Source organism: Pelecanus crispus, chromosome 1 (assembly GCF_030463565.1).
Source record: "Pelecanus crispus isolate bPelCri1 chromosome 1, bPelCri1.pri, whole genome shotgun sequence".
NCBI lineage: Eukaryota > Metazoa > Chordata > Aves > Pelecaniformes > Pelecanidae > Pelecanus > Pelecanus crispus.
Window position 1 is genome coordinate 53441821 of NC_134643.1, and position 11049 is coordinate 53452869.

Consider the following 11049-nt stretch of genomic DNA (forward strand, 5'->3'; position numbering starts at 1 on the left):
ACACCAGCGTAGATGAGATTTCAAAATTAAAATCAGTAGTCCTAAATTTGCGTGGGATTACTGCCTATGTACGCGAAACCTGAAACATTTTTCTTAACAAACCCAGAACAATTTACTGATCTTTTATTTTTTATTTTTTCCTTCCCTGCCCCTCCCTCTCCAGAGCGAAAGGAGATCTTTGCAAAAAGTAAAGCACTAGTAAATAAAGAGTTAAACTGAAGGCAGGCTCACTGGTTTGTTGAGATCTGTCAGAGTCTGAGTGGCTGGCTACATATCTGTCTCAGGAACAATAGCTACCTGTATTCTGCACGGACTGCTGGGCAGGCACTAGCAATCTGGAGAAGGTCTGCCTCTGTTAGAGGCTTTTTAGTGGGAATCCCTAATGCCAGCCCTACTTCTCATTGTTGGGGGGGGGGGGGGGGGGAAGAAATCTTGTCTACTCTGTTGATGAGGGACAGATCTTTGATCATTTTCATTCAGCCTTGACTTGGCCTGAGGTTTAGGCTCCCAGTCCTGAAGTCAGCAGGCTCCCTTTCCTCGCGCACGCACACGCACACACACTCACACACTCACACACACCCCTTTGCTGGTCTGTGCAGGCAGATTAGTGTCACGGCTGTAACTGAGGCACAGAGCAATAAACATAGCAGAACCAATCTCCATGGTGGCAAGAGGGGGCACTGGAGGTGACAACAATGGAGAAGGATCTTTCTTCTGACAAGTTTTAGGTAAGAGAGAATATTTATACCCTCAGCCAAGTATTTTATAGCCTTCTAAATAAGTTAGAAATTGTTAGGTTGCAAACGTGCCTTGTTATAGAAATATTTTAGTTTACTGCCGTATCCGGGCTGTTACTAGCTTTTGAACCTGTAATTGCCGTGCTTTGTGTTACGAGGATGTTTGCAGAAAGCAGGCAGGGTTTTTCCGTGGAAGTGGTGGCTACTATAGTTACCTTCTTAAAAACATAACATTTCTAACACTTGCGTTTTTAAAATTAGCCGTGAAACTTTGTTTTGGCTACGTTAAAATTATGCTTAGCTATAATAAATATCCATATCCGATAAAATGTTCTGTAGCTGATAGCACATGCAATATTAAAACAGTGCTCCCTCAACCCTAATTTGTAATTATTTTTACACCCTTAACTGCACTGGGGTCAGAGTGTTTTAAAAATTAATGAGGTTTCCCGCTGAGTTCAAATAGTATAATCTACATGAGTTGTTGCTGCAGAGGGCTGAAATTATTTCTGCATGTTTTTAATGTAGGTGTAGAATTTTTGTTTCAATATATTGCTTTTGAACACTTCCCTGTAAATGTCAATTTATGCAACCTGCAGTAAGAAGGGAGTGATGATCCGTTTTTAATAATGACGAATTGAGCATGGGGAAATACAGGGCATACAGTGACAATACAACACAAGCATTTGCTGGGTTTGTTTTCTGATTTCATATGTTAGACTTGTGTTAGATTCCTGCAGCTGTGATCAGCTTCACCTATTTACAAATAACTACCGCTCTAGGGAGAGGAAGAACAGCAATACCTAATGCTTTGTGTGAGAATGGAGTAATAGGCTACCAGTGTGTTTGGAATGTTAAAAAGAATTGTTGAAGTACTTGAAAATATATATAAAAGAGAATAGCAACAGTGTGAAAAGAGGCAGTAAAAATGAAATAATGTCCTGTCCCTTTTCCTGGAAATGCCAGACAGATAGTATCATCGGCGCTCCTGGAAAGTCGAATTTGCTGAATATCCTCAGATGGAAGGACTGGAAAGGAAAGGGGGAGGGAGCTGTTTACTATGAAATTTCCATATTGAAATAAGGACAAAGTTTCATACCTCAAGATTTAAAGCATTGTTTATTATTTGTTATAATCTACAGCACATTATGTTTAAATGGTAAGCATTTTAAAGCTGAATATAATGTAATCGGCGCTAAAGACGTGTTATACTTAGTCTTCCATTTGCAAGACCCACTCTGAGCTTCCTGTGATATATTGTTATGTAAATACGGTGCAGCAAGGGAAAGCAGCACTATGGAGATTCAATTTACTTTGAAAGTTGTTCATTATGGAAGGGATGAATGTTATTTATTTGGTGTGAATCAAAGGCTAGAAATGACTTTTTCACTGTGAAGTCTATTGTGATGGGTGCAGCGTGATCTAATCTTTTTAATTTTGGCTTTCACACCAGTGGAGATGAAAAGAGATCTGAGCTCATTTATTGGTTGCTAAGTCTTACTGGAGGCCTAAGTACCATTCTTGGTTGCTATGGCCAATCTGACCTCAATCTATGCAGTTTTAGGGACTTAAGCAATCCCTTTTTTATTTAGGAGCATGTACCTTGATTTATGTCCAAAATTGTGCCTGAATGTCTTTGTCTACAAGTGATAAATGGTGGTGTACAATTCATCAGTTCTTACAAGTAAACACTGCTGTCCCACTAAAAATATGTTTTGTTCTGAGTTAATGGTATGGAACAAGCCAGTCTCCACAAACAGCTATCTTTTATTGTAGAGAGCCACTGAAACTTGGAGCAAAGTGAAGGAAATTGGCATTCATCTTCTCTTCCATTAGCATTTCATTTGTGCTCTCTGGTGATGAGACTGTATGTCAATTGACAATGAAAGGCTAGCGTTGTGTTTCCCTGCTTGAATATATAATTGATCAATTATGAATGTATTTTGCACAGATATTAAAAATACGATTTCTTATGCTGTTTGCCTGCCACTTCATTATTACTAACTGTAAAAGTATTTGCAGTCAAATAAACTGTGGCTTGGCTGTAGGAAATTCCCAGTTTCTTAGGCAAATTCCTTGTATTCAAGTAGTATCAGATATTTGTTACTACCAGACGTGTACTACTTGTGTGGTTCTTAATGGTGCTTAGTCTTTCATGTATATTAGAATTTCTTTCAGTAGGACCTGTTCTAAGAGGTAATTGAGAATATAAAGTGGTTTTTATAATATGAGCAGTAATAATTTTGTTTCATTAAAATTACTGGTAGTTGTTCAGGTTGTGCATACACTGAGCAAATGTGATCCTGAATACACAATAGCAGACACAAAATCTTTTGCTTGTTTGTTTGGTGGGGTTTTTTTGGGGGGTGTGGTTTTTGTTTTTTTTTAAAAGATAAAGTAATAATAAATAAATAAAACTATATGGAGCTGGATGTTAATATGGCTTCTACTAAATTGGCTACCGTAGATTTACCAGTCCATAGAGGGAAAAGTCAGATCAATTGTTGATCTTAGTAGTTGACAGTATTATAAATGTATTGCTTAAAAAAACCCCAAACTTGCTTTTTAAAAATGTAAGGAACAGCTTGCTGTAATAGAGTTTAATATAGCTAAACACATGTGGAGCAAAACTAATTCTTCAATTGTATGTATTTTTAAGCTAGTGTACTTGAAGTAATATTTCCTGAAGCCTGATTTTTTCGTAGCTTATTTTCAATAATAGGCTACAGTGAGCCTTAGTATTTTAATTGAGCCCATTGAGCCAATTTTTAGTCTTACTGAGGTGAATTTTTAAAATTTGAATCTACAGTGGTGACAGATATTCCAGTATACTCTGTGGATGATAATTGCTACAGGAATAAATTCTCAAAGAGATGGAATTTACCAAGGTTTCTGGAACTACTGAGCTGCTTTTCAGCATCAGATTGATAGCGGAATTTGCAGAGGCAGTTCCTTAGGGTTAGTTCACAATAGTGCTACTGCTTCAGGGCTTTTAAGAGTAACAGTTATTAGTAGCTATTGCTAAAAATGGTCCGAGATGCTAGTTACAGAACTAACCTGGTTGTTCTTCTTGTAAAGGTGCTTTGTAATGGTCCAATGTTCATACACTGGCTGCTTTATACAATAAGAAACTGTTAAACCAGTTCTGCACACTTGGAAGGAGACTTTTTGATTGGGTTTTTTTCTGGGTTGGGTTTTTTTTTTATTTAGTTAATTTTTTCATTTAGACATTAGCAAGGAAAAAGACCTTAAAATGTTTTTGAAAGAGAAATTTCTTAGAAAAACATTTAAAAATACTAATCAGAAATCATTTACTTCGACTGTGATGGTATTTCAGTGTTCACTGTTTGTTTCTACAAATGCAAGGAAAAAATAGCTAGTTCTTTAACCTTATGAAAAATGTTAATTTGATAGCACAATTAAAGAAGTTGTGTTGAAGGGTGTGTATATCTTTGGTCTTTTTCACACCTGTATTTAAGTTAACTGGTTTCTGCATACACAGGTGGAAATTGCTTTTGGAGTAAGGGTTTGTAGGATCAGGACACACAGTATGTCCTTGTTCTTGTTACATTTTGGTCTTCTAAAATGCAAGTATAATAGTTGAAATACTTGCTTCAGAGCTCCAGAGTTCCACTTAACGAAGAGAATACAGACATTATGTCTCTGTATTTCAGTAGTGTATAATTACAAAAGTGTTGATTAACTGCAAAAATGTCACCACCACCTCAGTGGAGTACAAAAGTGAGAGGAAGAAAACCATCATTGTATTTTTTGGGACTCCCTTCAGCTTATAAACCAAGTTTCCTTTACTGGTATTACAGTTTTAATTTCTGTAGCAGACTTTCTATTTATGAAACTTAATATAAGTAAGATGCATCAAATTGCAAATTGTTGTAAGAAAAGAGGAAAAAAGAAAAAAGAAAAAAGAGGAAAGCTTATTTTAATCAATGGTCATCTGTGAATAAAGTTAATCATTATTCTTTCTTGTCAACAGCTGCCTTATCGGCTAATTTATAGCCCAGGTTTTGAAATAAAGGTGTAACACTGGAGAAATCGGTGGTTTTGCTCTTTAAAATGCATGATTTTGCATGTAATCTTGCCGATAACATGTACATATTTTGGATATAGTCACTGTGGACTTCTTTAACAATATTAACTAACATTCTCTTTTGGAAGAGAAATAGAAGAATAGATTGTAATATAATGTATAAATCAGTGCATAATCATAAATCTTGGGGTTTTTTTTTCTCTCCCTCATTTTTCATGAGATGTATGCATGTTCTCTCACATGTACCCAGCGTGAGCCAGCTATCACATGTAAAACCAATTCCCATGACTGTTTGAATTTTGGATGAAGCCAAAACCATGTATGAAAAAATTTCTGGAAGGTACATAGTTTTGACTAAGTTTTTTTTACACCATAACAGGTTACAGTAGGTCATATACAGGTAAAACGGTGCGGAGCAATTATAAAGTGAAGATATTTTTTTGCCTTTGAATTTTCTGGCAGCTTTGGCACAGATCACGTGTCAGGGACACCAAATGAGGTAGCTCCCAGATGAGGTCTGGCTTGCCCAGCCTGCTCTTGCCCCTGGCCACAAGTGGCGAGTGAGGTATCAGTGGTTCATTGAGGAAGAAGCCCTTGGCTCCTGTTCCCTTCACCTGGGACAATCGAGTCACCCACCAGAGCACAGGCTGGGCGCAGTCCTCTCCCTCTCTCACAAGCGAACACCATGTATTTGTCTCTATCACTGTCACTGTTTGTCATCAGATGTACATTTGTATTTACCCAGTTGGTCTAAGGCTACTAATGTATTCTTATTCTTAATTTCCTGGAGTAATTTTCCATACCTCAGTGTCTGACTGTCCATGCGACTTTATGTTCTTGTTTCTCTCTTGAGATATCTCATTGACTAAAGTCTCATGGAGGGTGGAAGCAGGGTCTGGGTGACTCAGGTGGTTTTTACTTTACCTGCAGAAGAGGACCTTTAAGTTTGATGCTGAATGGTAATAGCACAAACCCTTTTAACATCTGATGGTTGACCCAGATATCATCAGTGTGTCATCCCTCTTCTCCATTGGATGTCTTTCTCATCTTTGCTATTGTCTGTATATTGCTCTGCAGGCCGAAGATGCTTGAGAACAGGGTAATTTTGTTTAAATAATCCATTACTCAGTAAGTCTTCCTGTACACTTAATGAGGTAGGGGTCCTGTCACAAAGAGAAAAAAGGTAGTTGTATAATTAAACACGGCATCATGAGGTCCAGTTCTGAATTAATCATCAGACTTAATTTTGGTGCCTCTGCTACTGTTTGATATTTTTGCATCATCTATCATAATCTTTAAGATTAATTTCTGTGTGTTTTATATACGTATATACATATATATATAGATAGTGTGTGTGGTCAGTTTACAGTTTGTGAGAATTACAGCTTTGAATAGCATCCATTTTGTTGAAATAAAGTGGCAACCAGAATAAACCCTCAAGGTTGTCTGAATATTGTTTCCCATATTGTTTTGTTTGCTGTAAATCAATAGATTCTGCCAGAGCCCAGCTGAGGGTGAGCAGTTCACTTTGTCTCTCTCTATCAATTTCATCATCTTCAATCATCCTGATGATACTATTGACCAATTATATAAAATATTTTCAGGCCCCAAATACGGGGTGACATATAGTTCTCTCTGCAAAATGCAAGGAAGACGTAGTTACCACTCTTTGGCTGGAGACCTTTTGGGGCAGCTGCTTGGTAATTTGACTCTGCTTGAACTGCAGGCTCAGCCACCGTCCTCTGAACTAAATACCTCTAATACTAAATATGTATGGGTGCATACACAGATGGTTGTGGTGAATCACCTGATGCTGGGTTGCCTGTTTAGCGGCGTGGTGGCCGCATGCATGAAGGAGCAAGCAAGAGCCTTTGAAGCAGCTTCGCTGACCTGGGCCAGCGATGCCACTGAAAGCGCCGGTCCTGCCTCCTCTTTGTTGTAGAAATGACTTCTAAAGCTTGCTGATCGACTGAAAACTAATCTTTCTTTTCTTTTCCTGGTAGGGTTACTTTTCAGACAGATCAATCACCTGATCCAGCTGACTGCATGGCTGCTCGCGCCCCGGTGTCGGCACCGGAGAGGCAGCTGTAACGCAGCACGAGGCTGGAGAGGGCAGGTCAGCCCTTTCGGCAGGGCAGTGCTGGGGCTCCGGCAGGAGCTGAAGCGGAGTTCGTGGAAAAGCAGCTCTGGCCCGCCATGCTGTCCTTCTTGCTCTTGTGCTTTCTGGAGCAAAAGCTGCCCGCCTTGGTGATTTCGAGTGTCAAATAGCGTTGCGATTAGGACGCTTTTCTTTCTCTGCGCTTGCATCTTGAAAAGGGTCTGATACAGCGTTTCTTGCTCCAGCCTGGTAACATTGTTTCTTGCAAAAAAAAAAGCTTGGATGAGTCTGTAGGTTAGTCTCTTAGACGAAGATTTTATTCCTTTAAACCTGAATGCGAATGGAAGACCCCCTTGAATTCCAGATTCAGATCTCAATGCTCTCAGTGTGCTATCCTGTGATTAAATAGAAAGTGCACTACTAAAATTGATAGGTAGCATTTTCCAGAGGTGTCTCTTACCTCTGCAGGTTTTTCTTTAGCTCATCAAGGTATTTCTTTTAGCTTCTTTTCCTTTTACTCAGTCTGCTGTTATTGATTACATGGGTTCCAGCCCTCTCCTTTAAAGAGGTAGGAGACGTTTGCTCTTTTATTTCTTGCTAGTAATTCTTCAAGCACTTCTACAAAATCATCTTTATCTTCGATAGCAGCTGTCATCTTCCTCTGGGCCTGCGGCATCAGAAAATGGTGGCAGTGTATTCATTGCTGATGGCATTGACTTGAATCTGAAGAAATCAATTTTTGTAACATTATTCTCAGCTTTTGGCATTAAATTTTTAAATTTTGCTACATCAACTATACTATATGGGCAGCAACATGATCTCTACAAATAACTTGTGTAGCAGTCTTATTTTCATTACTGATTGCTATCTTATCTTCTTAAAAATCTTAATTCCTGTTATTGTGACAGGGCCTTTGCATCTGAGAAAGGAGAACTGAGGCCCCAAAGACTTTTACTTTGCCATCAGCTGGAAACTGTAGATTTGAAAAATGAACTCATTGTTGGAAACAGAACCAGCCTTCATTTTGCCATTTAACCGTTGCACTAACCTTGGTTTCTGTCACTGATGAAATATGGCAAATTGAAAGAGAGCGAGCGTGATTGGGGCACTGTAAGTTTCTCTGTCAAATGAAACCATCAGATCGGTGTGTCTCGGTAGGGTTGTTGCATTGAGCCAGACAGGAACTGTATTGTCCCATACCAGGACCGCTGCTTTGAGCAGACTGTGCTCTTCCTTCTGTGATGAGAACCCAAATTCACACTTAACATTCAGTGAAATGCAACAGACATTAAGAAAAAAAAGAAAAATCCATAATACCGAGTATTATTGCCCCATAAATTATACCTTTGAAAAGTTTTATTGGAAAAAAAATTATTTACTAGTAGGCTGAAGTACATGATTTTAGAAAATTGCTTTCTGGAAGAAGGAACTATTAAGTGGTTTGGACACAAAATTTTGCCAACATAAATAAATGTGTACTGATATTGTAGAAAATAACAGTCTTCCTGAGAAGTAACTTGTGATCACTGCTATCTGCATTCAGCATATTGGTTCAAAACTGTTATTGCACAAAAATGTCATTTTTCCTTTCAGTTCATCACTTTCCATGTCCATGAAATTCACTTAAAAACTAATATTTGTCCTTATACATTCTTTATATCTGGAAATCCTTCACAGTTCTAGATATAACAAAAGCCAATTATACAAATGCACCGTAGTATGCATTTGGATTGCAGTTTGCTTTAGCACGTCATTAAAAACAATAGATAAGGAGTGTCTATAATGTACGCATTGTAGGTGTATATTCATATATATTCACATGTTAATCATGTTTATTGTGTAACCTCTAGACCTACCCACCAAAACTCTAAATCTGTTATGTAATGTGTGGTTTGATGTTTCAGTAAGTACATGTTTCATATAAAGGTTTGAGGCTTTAATACATTGGAAAAATAATAAAAAAAAAATTCCATTGCTTCTGGATTGTCAGGACATCTGGCACACTGTGGGAACATCTCTTGAACAGAAACTGTCCGCAGGGCCTAATAGGTACAAGGAAGAGGAATTGTGTTCAGGTATTATTGTAGTAGTTCTCAGATGTGTAAGGGTAGTCCTTCCTTCATCTGGATTTCCACAGCATAGATTTTGTCTCCTCTTACTTAGTGTTGAGTGAGTGTTTCCATAGGGTCCCTTGTTGTTAGCAAGTTGGTACCAGTCTTTATTGTGTTTTTGTTTCCATCACCCACTTCTCCCTCTCAGGGTGTGTCTGAGAGAAGGTAGGATTTATTTTAAGAACAATTTACTCAAACTGAAATGAGATTAACTGGGGTTGGCAGGGAAAGGCATACTGAGGGACTGTCTTGCTGAACGTGCCTGCTCCTTTTGATCAGAGGAATTCACCATCCTGGGGTTTTGAGTAGTCCCCTTGGGTAGTCTGTAGTGAGTAGTACCTTCTCTTGCATTTGACTAGTCAGTTTTGGTCACCTGGGGACTCATAATTGTCGTCTCAAAATGTCACTTTTTTGGTATGTTCCAACTGGGATAAAGGTGATGGAGAAGCTGCATCAGGTTAAAAAAAAAAAATGTAGTTGATTGTTCATTTGCAGACCATTTAAATAAATAAAAATTAATTGCCTCTACCTTCTCTCTATAAAACAAGTGATTGACACTGGAATGAGCATTCTTCTTCCTAGATGAACTAATTAGACACATGCCATGGACAAAAGGCTTTCCAAGTGTGTTTTTCCACAGTACAGGAGTTGCTACAATGTACCTCTGAATATTCACACTGATCATTTTTTTTCTAAATCCCTTTCCTGACACTGTCCAATACACTTCTCTAGAAGCAGGGAAAAGGGAGCAAGAACTGGAGAAGTCCCCTGCTTAGCAGCCAGCTGACTTTTGCTGTGCTGATTGTGTAGATCAATATCCCTCCATTTAACTGATTTTCCAACCTTTGTGGGTTTCAGTTTATGAGGACTGAGGTGCGTCCTTCATCCGAGTCCACATATGCATCTGTTGGGGGGGGGGCGGGGTGTGTGCTGTGGAAAAGGGAAGCAGCTTGGGATTTGGATCAGCCTCCTGTCCCAGTCTGTACAATAGGATAGAGGCAACTTCTCTGTTGCCTCTGTACCTGGTCTCCACGCGATGGGAGGCCGGCAGCATGGACCTCAGCACTGAAGCAGTGCTGCCATTATCCTCTGCCTGCTTGCCCAGCCAGGTTTGGCATCGACTGAATCTGAAGACTTCAGGATAGTGAGGCAGGCGATGCTGCTGCAAGGTTTCTATGGAAACAGAAGTGGGAGATGAGAGGCACTAATAAGAGCTCAACTCAGCCAGCTCCTGGATGGTGATTTAAAAATACGGACTTTTAAAAATAACCCTTTACCTTATTTCCCCCCACCTAATCTTTGTTTCTGAAGAAAGGGATCAGAAAGGCAGTGGGTTGCTAGCAGCAATGAATGAGAGCTCTCACTCACCGCTTTCATCTGTTGGCTGTCATGCAAGAGCTGTAAGCAGCAGTTTACTAAAACTGGCTGCAGGCTTATAAAGTGTGTAGTAATTGTAATTTTGGACTAGAAGAAATCGTGAAAGGCATTTTAAATGTATTCTTCCACTCCTATTTTCATCCTTTTGAATGTAGTAACTTCAAGGATGACACAAAGACGTTTTTTAAACCATGAACTTACACTAGATACTAAGTCTGGCAGAATGTGTGTATATTTTACTGCATGCAAAATACTGTTTGGTATGTTGTACCCATATTGCAAACAGGATCTAGGTCTGTTATTCCTTTTAATCTGTTTCATTCCTCTTCGTCCTTCCCAGCATCGTCCCTATGCTGGCAAGTTCTTATTTTGTAGACCCACAATGCTTCAAGAAAAGATTTGTGAAGTTTTTTCCAAGAAGGATCTTAGAATAAGGTTACTATGTATCAGTGAAAAAGGGAATCCTTTGTCAATTCTCTGTTTTATTTAAATTGCTTAGATTTTTTTTTTCCCTCAAAGGTTTAGGAGATAGGAAATTATGATTGTATCAATTTCTTGTATAAAATTGAAAACTGATACAAGAGGTCATAGTTGGTATTAAGGCTGAATTTAGTGCATTCAATCTCATGCTGGATTGATTTTGGCTGTTGTTATGTTAATGTGACTCCTGGGTGCTTG